Genomic DNA, 19,148 nt, shown 5'->3' with positions numbered 1-19,148 from the left:
TGAGAAACAAATAAAAGGTTTAGATTTAGTTTATGAATATATCTAATTTCTGGAATAAAAAAAATTAGATTTATGAAGTTTTTCAAAGATTTCTATTCCTTTTATTTCAAGAGATGTACCATCAACTGTGAAAACTTTTGACACACTTGAGTTATTGTTAAGACATTCAGATAAACTATTGATACTTGGGGTCATATGGAAAGAAGCACCAAAGTCAAGGAGCCAAGAAAAGTTATCGAGATCGAAGAAGGATGAAACAATTGCTCCAGTCGAGGCTTCGGTTGAGAAGGATGCTCCTTTGAGAATAGGTTGAAGGATCTCCATTAATTGAGCCATAGATACAAGTGCATGTTGACCTTTTGATTTTGATCCAATAGATGCAACTTTCTTTTCTTCTCCTTTTTTTAACTTAGTACATTGAGGCCTATAGTGCCCCGACTCATGACAATGGTGGCAAATGACTTTTCTTTTGTCAAAGTCGCCATTTTGTCTACCAAAGTGAGGTGACTTGTAAGTACGTACATAATTTTTTGGTCGAGATACAGCTAGAATGAAATCATCTTTATGTTTTAGAGTATTTTTTCTAAGTCTATTTTCCTCCATAGTCAGTTCCTCTATAATATCAATAATAGGGAGAACCTTTCCACGATGTTAAAGAGCCGATTTGGTCTATTCAAATTCAGGCCTTAAATCATTTATAAACTGATAAAAATATTTCATATCGAGTCACTTTTGTCGAAGCTTGATATCTTCAGAACAATATCATTTTGGCTCAAGAAGAGCCAATTCTTTTCAAAGTTCGGATAACTCATTGTAATATTCTCTAATAGTTTTATCTTTTTGAGTCATCGTTCGAACTTTGTCTTGCAAATTGCACACATGTGCAATATCTTTAAAGGAATATATGTTTCTAAGATATTTTCAAGTTTTGTCAGCATGCTTAAATTTGGCTAAACTAGAGCAATTCTTAATGTCAACGCTATTAATTAGCCATGACATAATTTTGGCGTGCCCTATCCTTCACTCTTTTTCTTTTTTCTTAAAGGTTGCCAATGCTTTATTCTTTTTTCCTTCCATGAGAGGTACTTCATTGTCATTCTCAATTTTTATGAGAACTAGTTTTGGTTTTGAATCGGAACCATCCATTGTTCTCCGCAACCCTTTACCCTAAATGGTGTGCTTCATAATTGAAACCCACATCACATAGTTAGTGTCATTTTTTCTCACTCATCTTTTACAAGGGTGAGAAAAAAGAAAGATAGGTGGAAGAAGAAAAGAAAAAAAAATAAGAGGGGAAGATAGAGAAAAGAGCATAATCACAAATTTGGGTAACCAAACTTTCCCCCAAAACAACTTCCTTCTTTAAAAAAGAGCATTTGAATCACGAAGAAAATGAATCGCCCTTTACTAAGGTGGCATGGAAAACAAGATAGAAATTCTCCAAGATAAAAAAGGCTTCAATGTTTTGATACCATGTTATGAGATGGTGATCTTCCACAAACGTACAAAAGCTTCACAATGGGTGTCTATTAGAGACACTACAAAGCACAACCCATAAAAGGGTATAAATGAAAGACAACAACAACAACAAGAAAATGAAGACTAAAGAAAAGCTCTTCTTTAGAGTAGTTGGATTAGGTCCAACCACTATATATCTAGTCTAATTCCAAATGGAATCTTGACTAGATTCCTATTTCTAGTTCCAAATGAACCAGATAATAATAAAGCTAAAAAAAGAAAAAGAAAAGAATTAAAAATAAATATTATATTATGATTATATATATTACATTTTACATTTTTAGCAGGCATTGCCTTTTTAAGGCTTTTTGTATTGTCTCATCGTGGACTTCTTGCTTGTATGTTCTTTGTGCCTTTGTACTTGTCCATTAGACTTAGTTGATGCTTTTGCATCTTTGGGTTGTAATTCCGCATACTTCATTACACTGCCTGAGAGAGAGAGTTTGGGCTGCATGCTCAGAACAGTTTTCTGTGTTGGAATGGGCAGAAGATTTTGTTAAGCTGGTTCAGTTATTTGCTAAAAGTGCAATTGTCGTGGAAGTTTTGGATGGGAGACTACAATCTGATTACGTTTCAGTAACGTATAGAGGTTATGATCCGGTATCGTTTGCTGTGTATGACCAAGAGAGATTCCTATTTATTGGTGGCATGAAAAGACAAAAAATTCTAATCTAATTGAAGGTGATAGATGCAATGCCTTCTCAGAAATTCAGGGCGATCAACACGTTTTGCTAGTCTCCAACAACTCACGCTGGTGTAACATCATCTCTGCTGCTTGTGAAGGGCAATCCCCATCAACGTCAGCCTTTACTTTGGCTCGTGAATTTCAGATTGAAAGGGTGCTTTGCAAAGGGCCGTTGCTGGCCAAGGGTCACGGTCTTTTCTTGCTGTGTTATTGTAATAATCTTATTTGGAAGGACAAACCACCGGATTGGCTACCCTTTATGGGTGATCACATGTAATTGAGGTATCTTTATTAATAGAAATCAGGGGTAACACCCCAGCGTCCTTTAAAAAAAAAAGTATAGCACATCTTGTCCTTTTGTAGAATTTGCAATAATAGTTCAAAAGGAATCCTTGATGGGCATTTGGATGATATGTAAGAACATATTTATGGAGACCAGGTTTACGGATTGGATGACAGGCAATTAAGTAGTTGCTAACCTGTCTTCTTAATATTCTTGTTTGGATGATAGCTAACCTGTTTTGTGATCTTTTCACACAATCTTATAAAAAAATATTGTTTGAATAATCACATAAGTTTTTTTATGCAATTGAACATATTCTCTTTGTCCCTCTCCCCTAATCACTCATTATTTGCAAAAAATAAAAAGGTATAAATTCAAGATTTCTAAAAAGAAATCCACCACCACAAGATTACTACATAGGCGTTCCATCAATCTGAGGTTGGAAATTGGTGTGTATGTATTGACAACATCTGGGCTAACCTATGTTAAGATATATATAACATCATATTGTATTTGTTATATATATACCTAAGTATGCTTAGGTATACATTGGTATTTCTTTTTGTATTATTTCTCTTGTACTGAAGGTATACTTTTGGTATACCTATTGGTTTTTGTCCTTAGTAGTGTAAGTAGACTTAATAGGGGTAGAATAGGTATTTCTCATTTGTGTATGTATTTTTCAGTCATTATTTAAATGACTGATTTTTGTATTTTTATTTTTTACTTTGTTTTTATAATTTTCTTTGTTTTGGGTCAAATTAGGTTGACCAAAACTAGCCTATAGGATTGTGCCTAACGGCCAGTTGGAGGAGGTCCAACTAGCCGTTAGGCTAGTCTCTCAACCTCTTGTATATATAAGAGTGTGTGTGTCTAAGTGAAAGATGAGAGAGGATGGATGTATATTAAGTGTGTGCATGAGTGTTTTAGTGAGTTTTTTTGTTTTTGTTTTTGTTTTTTTATATCAATAAAATATTTATTTTTTTAATATTTTTTATCTTTTGTATTTGCATGGCTTATTGTTTCTAGCCAAATGCATCTTTATAATGCATTTGGATATAATCTATGCTGTTATTTTTAAGTTTCTTGTATCTCGGGTCCAGTGCCATTTCATGATATAGTATTAGAGCCAAGAAAAACTTTCTTGGTATTTTTTTTGTATTTTTTTATTCTTTGGTTCGAGTTCGTGTTTCATGAAGGAATAGTGATGGATGTATGGCTTGGATTCAAGGGATATCTTGATCCGGTATGTATATCTTAAATCTTTATGGTTATTTTGCTTGAGTTGTCTATGTCATAAAATGTGCATGAGAAAGTACTCATTTTTCCTATATTTGAAAATTTGTTTGTTATCTTTAAGGCTCCTTTTTGAAATTCCTTGTTTTATGCTTGTTAATTAGCAAATGATTGAACTCTTTGAACTCTTGTTGGTATCTGGGGTTATTTTTTAAACCTTTAAATGTTTTTCAAACTTATTTAAAAATATAATTGATCAACGTATGTCTATTTTTTGAACTCTTGCATTCACAATTGTGCTAATTTAAAAATATATTAAATATTTTAAGGTTTATAATATTTTTGTTCATGAGATGATATTTATACATTTATGTGCTTCTATGAGATCCTTTTTGAATCTTAAGTTTTTGAACTCTTTATTTAATGTGTATGTGTGTGATCTAGTATTCTTGAGCATGTGTTTTCTTATTACTTTTATGGCACTTAGATGCTTTATTCGAGTATCGTGTAGATATAAATGTCAAAGCATGTCTTCTTTGTGTATGGCTTCAAATTCATGAGGGTTGTGATCTCTTGTTGAGGGGCTTGAGTCTAATCCTTGTGAGCATGAGTTAGAAACTTGTGGATTTTGTGTGGATGCATACTCTTAAATTATCTTTTTGTATATGTAAGAGGATATTTTCATGTGTGAGCACTTTATAATACTTAGTCATATCATGAGATTTTGATATATTTTCTTCATACATGACATGTTTTCTTATGAAAGATCATACTCTTGACTTGGTTAGATTTGTAATACATGCTCTTGTATTGAGTATTGGGCATGCTTGCTTGTATCTTAATCATGCACTAGATCTATGGATCATACTGTGATATCTGTGTACTTTGAATATTATAATATGTTTCTCTTCATGCATACTTTGTGCATTTGTGAGAATTAATAAACTCAATAAGTATGGCCTTCTTTGTGTCCTTGGTGGCTCATTTGTGCATTCTTGTGCTTTTATTCGTGACTTGAGTGCTTTCGCTTCCCTTGTGCGGCTTGTGTGTTTTGCCCTAGTGACATTGTGATTATTTCACCATTGGCTCTTTCCCTTGTGAATTGTTCTTTTATTGCATTCCTTATAAGGCTTTATGTCTTTTAAAATTTTGATGCATATTATTGTGAGATTTATGGATGTCTTATATGTAGCCTCTCATGAGGTTTTTAGTGACTTGCTTGCATCTTGTTTTGAATATTATTGCACCATATTTCATTCAAGGTTTCAAACTCCCATTGTTAGATTTGATTTGAAATTTGCTTCTTCAAATTAATTCTTGTTCATAACCTCCTTTTGGAATGTGATTTCCAAAGTTTTTTTGTGGCTTTGGTTTAATCCATCACAATATTTTCTTTGATTCATCACATCTTTCTTTTGGCTTTGGGGGGTGTGAGTTGTGTGCACCTCGTTGTTGTAGAGCTAGAGATGTTTGTTGATTGGGGGTGAGTTGTATGCAGCTCATTCTTTTGTCAATTTATGAGTATAGTATTAGCACTCGCTTTAGCTCTAATTGATAGTTGTTTGATCTCTGATTTTGTGAGTGTACTGTATAACTCATTTGCTTATTTGACCATTGTTATTTTGTTGAATGCTGGTATTGATATTTATTTGTAATGGCTAAACTGTTATTTTCTTATGACCATGTTAATTTCTATAAAGTAAATCTTATAATATTACAAAATTAATTATTGCCATGGTTTAAATATTATTTTCAAAAATTAACTTTTTTGTTGACATTAGTTTGTTTTCGTTACAACATTTCTACCTCTTGTTTTCCACTCTCTTGTTTGAGTTACTTTTTTTCCTTGGACAAGGGATTTTGTTTATCAATTTTACAATCATGTGTGTGATGAGTTATGTGAACCCGACATAGCTTATTGTGTTGTTTATAATTTTACAACCATTTGTGAGGTGAGGTGAGGTGTGTACACCTCTTGTGGTTGCAACTGATATTTATTGTCAGTTTAGATAGCGAGTATCACTAGTGCATGATCATTGGTATAGTTGTTGCTAGCATTTGCTTCTGATTTCTTATCCTATGTGTTGATACACTCAGATTTTGAGATTGTTTAGTTTGAGGGAGATTATTGAGTTGGAGGTCAACAAGGGGATTACTTGTGGTGACCAAATTATTGTTGGATTTTGCAAATATCATGTCACTTTTTATGATGTTAAAAATTATTGTATGTCTTCATTTATTTTCTAATCTTTTTTGCTGCCCTTTTGCCCTTATATGGGGAAATGGTTATTTTTTAATGCTTCATTAGCATGCTTATGCATTATAATATGCCTTGACTGCATAGGTTGAATGTATTTATTGATATTGTTATTGTTGTTGAAATTTATATTATTGTGATCATTTTGTGCCTTTACATCTTTTTGAGACATTGATGTATTGCTCTTACACATATGTTGTTTTCTTATTGGCAATCTGATATAGTTGTTGATCATTTATATCTTTGTATGAAATGTCTATCTAAGTCATCGATATATTGTATGAGCATGTTTGCCCCTCAACAGTCTATATCAAGGTTGTAAGTATTGTATCGTTACCCGTATTGGCTGGGCCTAAAGTAACACCGTATCGTATTGCAAACGTATCATAAATTTTTAATAATTTTTTTTCAAAAAATCAAGAAAAAAATAAAAATTTTAAAAAAATCATCACATGAAACAATGATGTATTGCATGAAATACAACCATAAAATCACATATGAAGCATTTATGTCTCCATGAGCTACTATGAATGGCATGCATTTCTCATAAGAAAAATGTAAAATGTGACATAATAAACAACACTACGCTAACAAGTCATAAGATCCATAACAGTGTATGTTTACATAAACAAACACAAAATCCCCAAGTGTTTCTCAATACTTAAAAATTTTACATAACCATTTTTTTTTAAGTTCAAACAAAAATGAAGACTTCTTCTTCTTCTTGCAAGAAATCAAGCCCCAAATTACTCTCAAGTTCTTTAGGAGTGAACACAAACTCACCTTAAGGAGTCTTATTATATATTTTAAAAAAGAAAAGAGAAGAAAAAGAATTGAGTGAAACATAAAATGCACTAATTGTGTATCATAATATACACCCTATGTCAGGGTGTATCGTAATACACACCCGTATTTCGATACGGGTGTGTATCATATCAATTGGGCCCAAAGTAACAATACTTACAACACTGGTTTATAATGATAGGTGATTATATTTTTAGTCTATGATAATTTAGTACTTTGTTTCTACCTTTGGTGATATGTTGATATGGATGCTTGACTTATTGGATTAGCGTATCTCTTAATTATTTTCAAAATATTTTGAATTAAGTTTTCTAGTGATTTTTTCATTAATATTCATGATTTAAATTATTGTTGCTAACTCTTTTGAAATATTTCTAAAATAGTTTTTCTCATGATTCATTGTGATTTAAGTGATTATTGTATCTTTTATCTTCTTGTGTTTTTTGTGTGTTTGAACATCCTTTCTCCATATATATATATATATATATTATAATTATTTATTTTTTCTATATATGTATATACATTGTATTATAATCCCTTTGTTATAGTTGTTGCTCTGTGTTGCTTCCTCATTATTAACTAAAGGAAGTCGTGGATTCAGACAAAGCTCCGTGGAGATTTTAAGATTAGAGTGCTTGGAATTCTAATGATGATTTAAGTTTGAAGAAGCCTTGGAACGTAATCTCATCTTGAAGATTATTTATGGAGGCATTTGAAGATCTATCTTTGTATTGTGCTTTGCAAACTTTTGGTAATCCACCGTAAGTTTGAAGGGGTGTTACGTATAAGTATACTTATTGGTATTTCTTTTTGTATTCTTATTCTTTTGTACTCTTTTTCTTGTACTTAAGGCTTCATGACATTTCATGACAAACCAATCTTTAAGCATTTGTTGATTAGACAAGATTGTGTATTGTTTAGAAGGAACAAAATTGACTATGCTAATCCATTGTCCTTGCCTTCATTTGGTGCCCCTTTTCCTCCATAATCAAGTGAACCCAACAATTCTGACTAACACGACATAGCTAGATAGAGACCAAAAAATGACAAACCCAATCAACATTCCAACACTCTTAGTGGTTAAAACCAAAACAAACACTAAATGTTCGAAAACATTACAAAACAATGCAAAATTACACATCGTAAATCCATTTTTCCTTCTCCTTTCTAATTGAAAATCAATCAAACACCAAATTTTTTAACAACAAATTGCAACAGTAACAGACCAACATAAGTTTTAAACCCAACCAGTTATGAGAACACCCATTTATTGACAAACCTTACTTCTAAACTCCAGTTATCCATGATACCCAATTGAGGAAATGGTTCATTACACATTAAAAACCAAAGAAAAACACAACATATAGCTAAAAATTCAATCATAACGATGTCATCCTTCTACATATACATTCATGGAACCAAGATAGAGAGAAAGAGAGAGCAATGGCACGGGCTTGGCTTCAAGTTTTGTGATCTCGACCATCTTTTTTCCAGTAAGATGAACATGCACTCATGCATGCACACATTCAAGTTCTCGCACACACACACAAACACAAAAAAAATGGCCGTAAAAAGGGGTCAACTCTTTTTTCCGGTCACATAACCCTATTTTGGTCTGCTATGGAATGAACTTTCCATTTGATGATGGAGTCGATTTCGTGATGTTAAGTTCAACAACCCTGCCCTTTCCTTTTTTTCGGCAAAACAAATCTACTAATTCTTTGATTCTATTTAATCAAGTTAGCAGGAGGGAATAACAACTAAGAAATAGAACAACGAAGCCAAAAATCCTAATTGATATAGAGAAAGGAAGAGGGACAACATAATCACAACCAATGAAGAGCCTATTGGCAAAACCAAAGGAATAGAGAAAGAGATACAAACAGAATCGCACACAAAAGAGAGAGAGAGAGAGAGAGAGAGAGAGAGAGAGAGAGAGAGAGAGAGAGAGAGAACAATAATGGTTATTCATAGGGATGCAACTGGGTCGGGTTCCGTTTGGGTCTATCAGACTCGACCTAATTCGGGTTTGGGTATGGCTAAATGTTATGGACCCATATAGATAAACGAGTTTGGCTATATATTGGATCAAATATTTAATAGACCCATTTTGATTTGGGGTGGGTTCGGGGTTAGGTATGCTAAAAAAGTAGACTCATATGGGTTAAAGCATAAAGTTCATAAATTTTTCAAAATTTCTAAATAGATAAAAGAGGAATTTGTGTAAATTATTCTGGTACTTAACTTTGATTAAATATTATTTTTTGGCAAATTAATTAACTAATATTAGTCGATTATTTAGCGATTGATTATTGTTAGTATTTTAATATTTATTTAAGTTATTTAATATTTACCGTCCAATAGCTTTCAATGAAAAAGTTGCAAAGATCTTTTCACACTTCATAGTCGATTCCTTTGGAAGGATGTCATTTTGTTTTGATGCAGTTTTGAAACATCTTGTAATGCTTGTAGTATGTTTTTCACACCCTTTTGTATGATAGTTGAAGTTGTTTATCCATGACAACACGATGATCAACTATATTCTCGTCTAAAGTAAACTCTGTCTGCACTAAATTATTAAAAAAAATATACTAACATTTTTTTTATGGATTAATCTATTTATCAAAATATAGTTAGGCAATATACTTACAAAAATTGTCTCATGCAACAATGTCTTCTCATCCTCTAAGACCTTTATCTATGAGTGGTGAGTGAGTCTGACCTTCTCCTTAACGATGCACGTAAACCTCATAGAGAACTGTGAGGCACCCTTGCCCACGACTCCACATGACCCTGACTTGACAGTTGCTGAAGTCTTTCCTTGCTTGAATGGATTTAGGTAGGCTACACATTTGTTATTCCTACATTTGCAATGGAAAGAACTTGCAGCTGCTAATTTGTATTTACTTACAAATATTAATACCAATGACATCTATAAAATCTTAATTGTACTAAAAAATATTGAATTGACATTTACCTGAGGTCACTGTGGATGACTTTGGAGTTATAGTGGACTATGGTGTTGGGGTGGTTCATCTTTCTCCAATGAAGTATCACCTAAGTGTGATCTATCTTTAATCTCATTGGGTGGTAAAGCGATCTTGAAAAAGAAAAAACACACACGTCCTCGTCATGTAGATGACGATATCTGTTAATTTTATATAAACAAAATTATATCAGACTACAATATATAGAATTAAATTATACAAGAATATTCACTATCATACAAGAACAATATTAAATTTGATATTGTACTGGTTATATTGCACACAATTACACAAAGCAATAACACATGCACTTACATTATGATGTTAGATACTTTGTGAACATTTTAATAGGTAGATATTCAACAACACTTATATCAAATTTTGGGTCTAGCCATGAGTCTACCAACCAATTAGAGGGTTGATCATGCATATATTTTGCATTTTATTCATCTTTATTTATGCATGATCCATGATAAAATCACATTAAAAATCCATCTTTGTCATTGTTTTCGAGTATTTACTTCGGAATCGAATTTTTGAGAAAAATCACAATTTTCAATTCGGCCTTGCGCTTTTTAGTATTTTTATTAGTTTTAGAATTTTCTTAATTATAATTTAGTTAGAGTAGGACTTAATTATTTTGAATGAGTTTTAGAAAAACAACCCTTTGAAAAACATGTTTTTCAGAAAGAAATCCTGTTTTGGAAATTGAGAAAAATTATCACTCTTTTTAAAATTTCAAATTTTAACCTAATTAGGGATTATAAATAATGGTTTTGAGGGATGGAAAAATGTTTTTTTCAGCAACCTCAAGCTCCCTTTGCTCCCACCCTCCCTTCTCTCTCTCCCTTGTTTTCGATCCTTGACGATTTCTCCCCTCTCTTTTTCTTCTTCTTTTTCTCTTCTCTTCGCATCCAATATATCATCGACAATCATTCTTTTCATCGGAAAGGCGTGTGTTCAGTTGGAATTAGCCACCTTCTCTTCTCATCCAATCTGTCGGATGTGATACATGATAGTTTGCTTCTTTCTCCCTCGTTTCACGTAGATCTTGTTTTGCATCACATAAAGCATAGCATCACATGTAGTTTTTTTAGATCTTCATATCATTTGCATATTTAGATTAGTTTAGTTTAGTTTTCTTGCATCTAAAAAAAAAGAAAGCAAAAATATATTTTGTTTTGATATAGTGTAACAGTTTCTTGATTTATGAATAAAAAAATCTTGATTTAAGTAGATCGTGGTTTAATATAGATTTTATATTTGGTTTTTGTTTCTTTTGATTAGTTCTTGATTAGGTTTAGGTTAGATCTAGTTTAGAATAATGTGTTTCATGTTTTGTTTATTTTGATGTTCTTTAGATCAATTAAATAACATTTTTCTTTATTAGCCGATGTGTCTACTTTTATTAAATTATCGTTCTTTGTTAGAATAGCTTAGATCAAAGTTAGTCATTTTCTTTTGTCAGTAAATAGTTAGTTTTAGTTTACTTCCAAAAAAATTCCTTTTCATTAATAAGATTAGAATTAGTCATTTTTATTCTATTAGCATTTTTAGTTTGTTGATTTTCATTTAGCCGATTTTTGTTAGTTATTTAGTTTTAGTTTCAATTCATGTTGAATTTCATTTTCCCAACAATTAGATTAGGATTATTCTTTTTCCAACAGTTAGATTATTTTATCTTGCATATAATTTAATAAGTAGTTTTACTTGATTCGGGTCAGCCGATTAGCATAGTTTATTAGTTAATTTTCCTGATTTAATTGTTGTTAATTTTTATTAATTTGTTGATATTAGAATAAATTAATTAGTTAAGTAGTTTGTCATGTTCAGCTGATTGCGTTTTTGATCTTTTGGTGTAGTCAATTTATTGATTTTTTTATTTAGTTAATCATAGTTTGTTAGAAACTAGTTGTTAATTGTTAGTTAGGTTGTTTTGCCATTTTGTCTTTTAGTGCTTTAGGTTGTTACAAGTTTATTCATAGTTAGTTTATGTTATTAGTTTAGTTCATGTTAATTCATGCATGTTTTTGTGATTTTTCTTCATATTTACCTTTGATTTTCTTGTAGATTTCTTTTTTTGCTTTGTGTTTTGTTTTTGTGTTTTGTAGGGAAGTGGTTGGAACGTGCAATGAGCCCCTTTTCGTGCCCTCAAAAGTACCCTCAGGGAGCCTTGAGAGAGCAAAAGAAAAAAGCTTAACTAAGAACAAAAGGAGGGAAGGACAAGGATAAGCAAATCAATTCAAGAAGGGACTAAAAGCCGCAAGCACTGAAGATCATTTTCTTTTATTTTTAGATTAAGAGTTTATTTCTTTCATTTATTTAATTCATTTAGGTTTATAATAAGGCTATTTGATTATTTGTTTAAGCTCTCTGCATGGAAAACACTCTCTTGTTTATTTAGTTAATTAATCTTTTATTTTTCAAGGCAATAAAGTGTAGTTTAGATTGTGTATTTGAATACAAAGTATTTTCTGTTCCTTGAGATCGACCCAGACTCCACCACTCGTGCGAGCCGGTTTTTATATTTTTGGTGTCTGACTTTCACTTGATTTTGATTAAAAATATTGTTTTAAAAAGGGTTTTCTAACCCGTACATAAATTTTTTGCACCGTTGTCGAAAAATGACAATTAGTACAAGTATTTACTTTATTGCCAATGTTTGTTCACGTTTTGATAGGTTGCTAGTTTCTTTTTTGTTCTTTACTTATGACTGTCTAATTTCTTTTTACTTGTTCATTAATTAAGACTGTTTAGTTTCTTTTCTACATTTAGGTTTAGAACCACGTTGTTTGCAAACCCTAGATACCAGCTTACCTTTCTTGCATGGCCTACCTTTTAGAATAACCTTAGAGCTGGCTGTGCACGATTGGTACCTTGCTAATAGCTTATTTTTTTTGCATAATCTCTCTTTGGGTGCAAGTGTGTGATGCTTGTTTACTGTTTTCTAGTTATTTTTCTTTTACCTGCTTTGTGGTTTGCTATGGTTTGGCCGCACTGCGCATTAGTTAGATAGAAAACCAGTGTCTTAAGACGGTTGCTACACCGGTCTACCCTGAGGTGCATGCAAGGGCGACACTCTCTTGACCCCGAGCTTGCAAAGATAGTCGAGGACCCCGAGTCCCTTATTAGAAGAGCCCATTAATCAGGCCCCATGGCTCAAGATCAATAGTTGACCCATTCTTTTAGTGAGTACTTCACTCTCAATGCTTACACTCTGACCTCCTGCATCGCGAGACCCATTGTAGGAGCATCACAGCTCGAGATAAAGGCCATCATAATCCAGATGCTTTCATCTTTCTATGGCCTGAACAACAAAGACCCCTATCATCATCTTGATGAGTTTCTCGAGATCTGCTCTACAGTGCGGATCAATAATTTTGGGGATGACACATTGAGGTTGACGTTGTTCCCATTCTCCCTCAAGGACAAAACCAAGCATTGGCTGAAGACCCTCAATACTATTCAGATTGCCACTTAGGAATACATGCAGCGTGAGTTCCTCAAGAAGTATTTCCCTATTGGTAAGACAAAGCAGTTCTGTAAAGCCATTACCAGTTTCTCTCAGATTGAGGGAGAACAGTTCCATAAGACCTATTTGAGGATGAAAGATCTTCTCCGAAAGTGCCCCACCACTAGGTTCCCTATTAGCAACTGGTGCAATACTTTTACGATGGCCTGACCGAGACGGGCAGACAAATGATTGACTCTTCATGTAGGGGCACATTCATGCTCAAGAGCGAGGATGAGGCATGAACAATATTTGATACGTTGAGCGAAAATGGTATGCACTATGCCATGTCCTCGCAGCTTGATAGGACCCCACTTGTTCCTAGTGGTCCTAAGAAGGAAGGGATTTATGAAGTTAGGTACGAACATGATCTGCAAATCAAAGTGGATTAGTTGATCAAGAAAGTTGATCAATTATTGGTCAACCCAGTTTCACTAAATCTAGTAAAAAAAGTGTGCGAGCTATGCGTTAGCCCTACACACTTTGTTTACGAGTGTCCAACAACACCACTATATCTTGAATTCATTTAGGAGCAAGTGAATGCTACCCAAGGTTTCGTCAGACCGGTGCACAACCTTTATGCACCTACCTATAACTCGGGATGGCAAAATCATCCCAACTTCACATAGAGAAATCCACAAGAGCCACCCCACATGCCTTTCTAGACACAACACAGACAGGGTAACCTTCCACAAGGTTACCCACGTCCCACATTTCTACAGGCCCATCACCAGCTTAGTTTGTCTTCTCTTCATGAGCCCATGTCGAGCCCATCTTTTTAGGAGACGCTGCTTGAGGCCTTTTCTGACATTAAGGCCAACCTCAGTTCCCACACGCAGTCGATAGCGAAGTTAAAGACTTAGATGAGACAGTTGGTTGAGGTCTTGAGCAGGTGAAGTGAAGAAAGCCTATCTAGTTAGTCTGTTGTCAACCCGAGGGGTAAAGAACCTATGCATCACAACCTACGCCTCACAAAGTCCCACCAAGAGCAGGCCAACTCTGTTATGACCTTTTAGCGTGGGAAAGCATTCCACCCTACTCAAGAGTCGACTGGCGAGCCCACTGCCTCACCTATTGACCAGTAGATCTTCTCCACCAGGCCCAAGGAAAATGGGCAGGGCCCACAGTCTGTGCCTTCTTCATATATCCCTCAAGCCTTTTTTCTCAGGCCTTAGAAAAATTGATTGATTTAAGCAAGCAAGGGGAGCGCATGCATGAGATGCTTGAAAAATTCAAGCAGGTTCACATAAACATCCCCTCTTTGATGTCATCCAACAAGTGTCTGCCTATGCAAAGTTCCTCAAAGAACTTTGCACGTAGAAGAAAAAATCAAGGTCGTTGCCTAAGACGATCTTCTTGACTGAGCAGGTGAGCTCCGTGTTTTAGCACCAAGCCCCACCCAGGCTCAAGGATCTTGGGGGCACCGATCATCTCTTGTATCATAGGAAACATGACCATCGAGCGTGCATTGCTCAATCTTGAGGCCAACATGAACATTTTGCTGGGTTTCCTATATGACACTTTTGGGATTGGGCATCTAAAGCCCACGACTACTGTCTTGCAGTTGGCTGACAGGTCTACCAAGCATCTGCGAGGAATCTTAGAAGATGTGTTAGTCAAGGTCGAGGATTTTTACTTTCCTATCGATTTTCTTATTCTGGACATGGAGGGCACTGATATCACTCACCATATCCTTATTATTCCGGGCAAACCATTTTTGGCCACTACCCATGCTCGTATTGATTGTCATACTAGGGAGATGGAGGTTTCTTTTGGCAACAAGCATTTGAGCTTGCATATCTTTGATGTTGCCAAGAGAGTGACATGACATGATGATTGTTTTCAGATGATAGACGCCAAAGGGAAGCAATCTGATCCACAGTTGGATGCATATCTTCCTGGCCGTTCAGTTTATGACTCACCATCATTTGAGAGTAGTCTCCACGTGGAGACTATGCTCCTTCATCCCAAGTTTCAGAATTATCGTAGGATACTTAGGGGTAGAGTTGGAGGAAATATAGTGCACAGTGTCACAGATGACACTCTTTTCCTCAGAGCCCCTGATTGAGCATGACTTTACGTCCATTGATCTCATGGACAATGAAGGGTCTCTAGAGATCCGTCTGGCTGAGGACGTAAAACCTAGCGCTTTATGGGAGGCAACCCATATTTGTGATGTACTATCACTACAACAAAGCAGTAGATTAGCGACGACCACATTCCGTCGCTAATCCGTCACGAATCCGTCGCTAACATGGTTAGCGACGGATTAGCGACAACGAGGCGACAGTATGCTTACGTCGTGAATATTTCGACGCTAACTGGCGACGACATTATTTCGTCGCCAGGTCCGTCGCTAATTGCGACGGAATAACGAGCGCTATATTCCGTTGCCAATCCGTCGGTACTAAACGACGACCACGGCTTGGCGACGGATTTACTTCCGTCGCTATGCCATCGCTAGATTAATATGAATAGCGACGGATGGTTCCGTCGCTAATCCGTCGCAAACACGAAAAAAAATTTAAAAAAATTTATTTGAAAATTAAATACCGAGCAATTTTTATTTTCTGTACAATTTATATTTCCTGTAAATAAAAAACAAACCACACAAAAAATTTCATATAACAAGAATCTACAACAATTAATCGTTCCACCTTAAAATTAAGAAGTTTAATTATTTACAATTCAACAATTACAATTAGGAAACATAAAAAAATAGAACTTCTTCAACACAGTCCTCTAATCATCGCCAAGATTTTGTGCGTCTTCTTGTTCATTGTCTTTATCTGTCCCTTCAGCTCCACTACGCTGATTATCGCTAGCAGCCTACACAAGAAAAGAACAGTCAGTATTGATAAACAAAATATAATGAAATAAATTACACACTATATGTGATTCTATCATGTGCTCATGTGTGATCTAAGGCAATTAAAAAACTCTATATGTGATTCTATCATGCTCATATGTGCTCTAAGGCAGACAAAAAGTTATATATATATATATATATATATATATATATATATATATATATATATATATATATATATATATATATATATATATATATATATGTGATTCTATCATGCTCATATGTGTGCTAAGGCAATCAAAAAATTGAATATATGATTATAGCATGTTCATATGTGTTCTAAGGCATCTAGAAAAACTCTATATGTGATTCTACCATGCTCAGATGTGCTTTAAGGCAGGCAAAAAACTATATATGTGATTCGATCATGCTCGTATGTGTGCTAAGGCAGTCAAAAAATTGAATATGTGAATATAGCATGCTCATATGTGCTCTAAGGCAGGCAAAGCAAAAAAATTTATATGTGATTCTATCATAAATGATATATAGCATGTTCATATGTGTTCTAAGGCAGTAAAAAAATTCTATATGTTATTATAGCATGCTCATATGTGTGCTAAGGCAGTCAAAAAACTGAATATGTGATTATAATATGCTCATATGTGTTCTTAGGCAGTAAAAAAACTGAATATGTGATTATAGCATGCTCATATGTGTTCTAATGCAGTAAAAAAAACTTTATATGTGATTCTATCATGCTCATATGTGTTCTTAGGCAGGCAAAAAAACTTTATATGTGATTATAGCATGCTCATATGTGCTCTAATGCAATAAAAAAACTCTATATGTTATTATAGCATGCTCATATGTGCTCTAAGGCAGTCAAAAAACTGAATATGTGATTATAACATGCTCATATGTGTTCTTAGGCAGTCAAAAAACTGAATATGTGATTATAGCATGCTCATATGTGTTCTAATGCAGTAAAAAAAACTTTATATGTGATTCTATCATGCTCATATTTGATCTAAGGCAGACAAAAAAACTTTATATGTGATTATAGCATGCTCATATGTGCTGTAATGCAATAAAAAAACTCTATATGTTATTATAGCATGCTCATATGTGCTCTAAGGCAGTCAAAAAACTGAATATGTGATTATAACATGCTCATATGTGTTCTTAGGCAGTCAAAAAACTGAATATGTGATTATAGCATGCTCATATGTGTTCTAATGCAGTAAAAAAAACTTTATATGTTATTATCGCATGCTCATATTTGATCTAAGGCAGACAAAAAAACTTTATATGTGATTATAGCATGCTCATATGTGCTGTAATGCAATAAAAAAACTCTATATGTTATTATAGCATGCTCATATGTGCTCTAAGGCAGTCAAAAAACTGAATATGTGATTATAACATGCTCATATGTGTTCTTAGGCAGTCAAAAAACTGAATATGTGATTATAGCATGCTCATATGTGTTCTAATGCAGTCAAAAAAACTTTATATGTGATTCTATCATGCTCATATGTGTTCTTAGGCAGGCAAAAAAACTTTATATGTGATTATAGCATGCTCATATGTGCTCTAATGCAATAAAAAAACTCTATATGTTATTATCGCATGCTCATATGTGCTCTAAGGCAGTCAAAAAACTGAATATGTGATTATAACATGCTCATATGTGTTCTTAGGCAGGCAAAAAGTTATATATGTGATTCGATTATGCTCATATGTGTTCTAAGGTAGACAAAAAACTGAATATGTGATTATACCTGAGAGGGACCTGGAATCGAAGATCCCCTATCCTGAACAGCGGCCTTGATCTCATTTCAGAGAAAGGGGGCGACGGTGTATTGGAAGTAGTTATTCAGTGATTCATTAATGATATGACGTACATCATCACCGGAAAGAATAGTCGGCTTCTTGGAGCTTATGTCGGCGCAAGAAGTCGGTGAGCCGTAACTGGAAGAACCAATAACTGGTGAAGTGTTCATATTACTCCCAAACCCGAACACGCGACCTTTTTTGGGTTCACCTGCTGCAGTCACCCATGCTGTAGGATCAAATGATGGATGCTGAGTAGCGTCATCGCCATATCGCTCTACCATCTATTGCTCATATGCCTCCTACAAAATAATGTTTAAAGTATTCATTAATAATTAATGATAACATTATGATAACTTGCATATATATTGCAATGATTATTAATAGAATTAATACATACCGTTGTCGTTCTCGCCTTCTCTGATACGAAGACTCCCGTGGTCTTCCGTTTATGTGTTTCTACAAACACATCCTTATATGGTACACTGCCTCCTTTTTCTGCTTCCTACGAAGTTAAATGACAAAAGATTTAGTACACAAGTTTGCAACAATACTTATAAAATTAATATTATATATTGATGAGTTACCATTTTCTTTAGGTGGCTCCCAAATGTCTTAGATCCACCTGTGTGTAGATGGGCTTCGGGCATCTTCGATCGATTTTGTGCAACCTTCGCAGAGCGATTTCTAAATGCATCTCCCGCCCACTTATCGCACATTTCATCCCAGTAATCTCTCCTGATAGTAATAGGACCATGGCCCTTCCACAGTAATGGATCATCTACTACGCCAGATGCTTTTTTTGCTGCAGTCTTCATAGTGTGCAGCATGTCTGCAAATCGATTGGCAACCACCTTCTGCCACACCTTCCTTGCATCATTTTCTTCCACCGTAGTTGCGAAGCGATTCGAAGCCTACAAATATTTTCAGAAAGTTAGTAGACATTGCTTAAATAAATTAAATATGAAACACATTAACTATGATGAACAACTGTATACCATGAATGAGGACCACAATCTGTCTAACACCTCCTTTGGGTACTCTTTCCATTGAGCAACTGGTCCTGGTAGATGTTGAAGAAGTGAATTCCTAATCTCCCGTACTACTTCTTGTGGCTCAAACCTCGTGCTGCACATGAATTGTTACACAGTAAATATCAATATAAAATATTTAAAAGATATGCAATAATTGAAAACAAAATACTTACGGTCGATTATCGATA

Source organism: Nuphar pumila, chromosome 15 (assembly GCF_984573655.1).
Source record: "Nuphar pumila chromosome 15, dmNupPumi1.hap1.1, whole genome shotgun sequence".
Classification (NCBI taxonomy): Eukaryota; Viridiplantae; Streptophyta; class Magnoliopsida; order Nymphaeales; family Nymphaeaceae; genus Nuphar; species Nuphar pumila.
The sequence above is the reverse complement of the archived record's forward strand: the minus strand, read 5'-3'. Positions refer to the sequence as shown.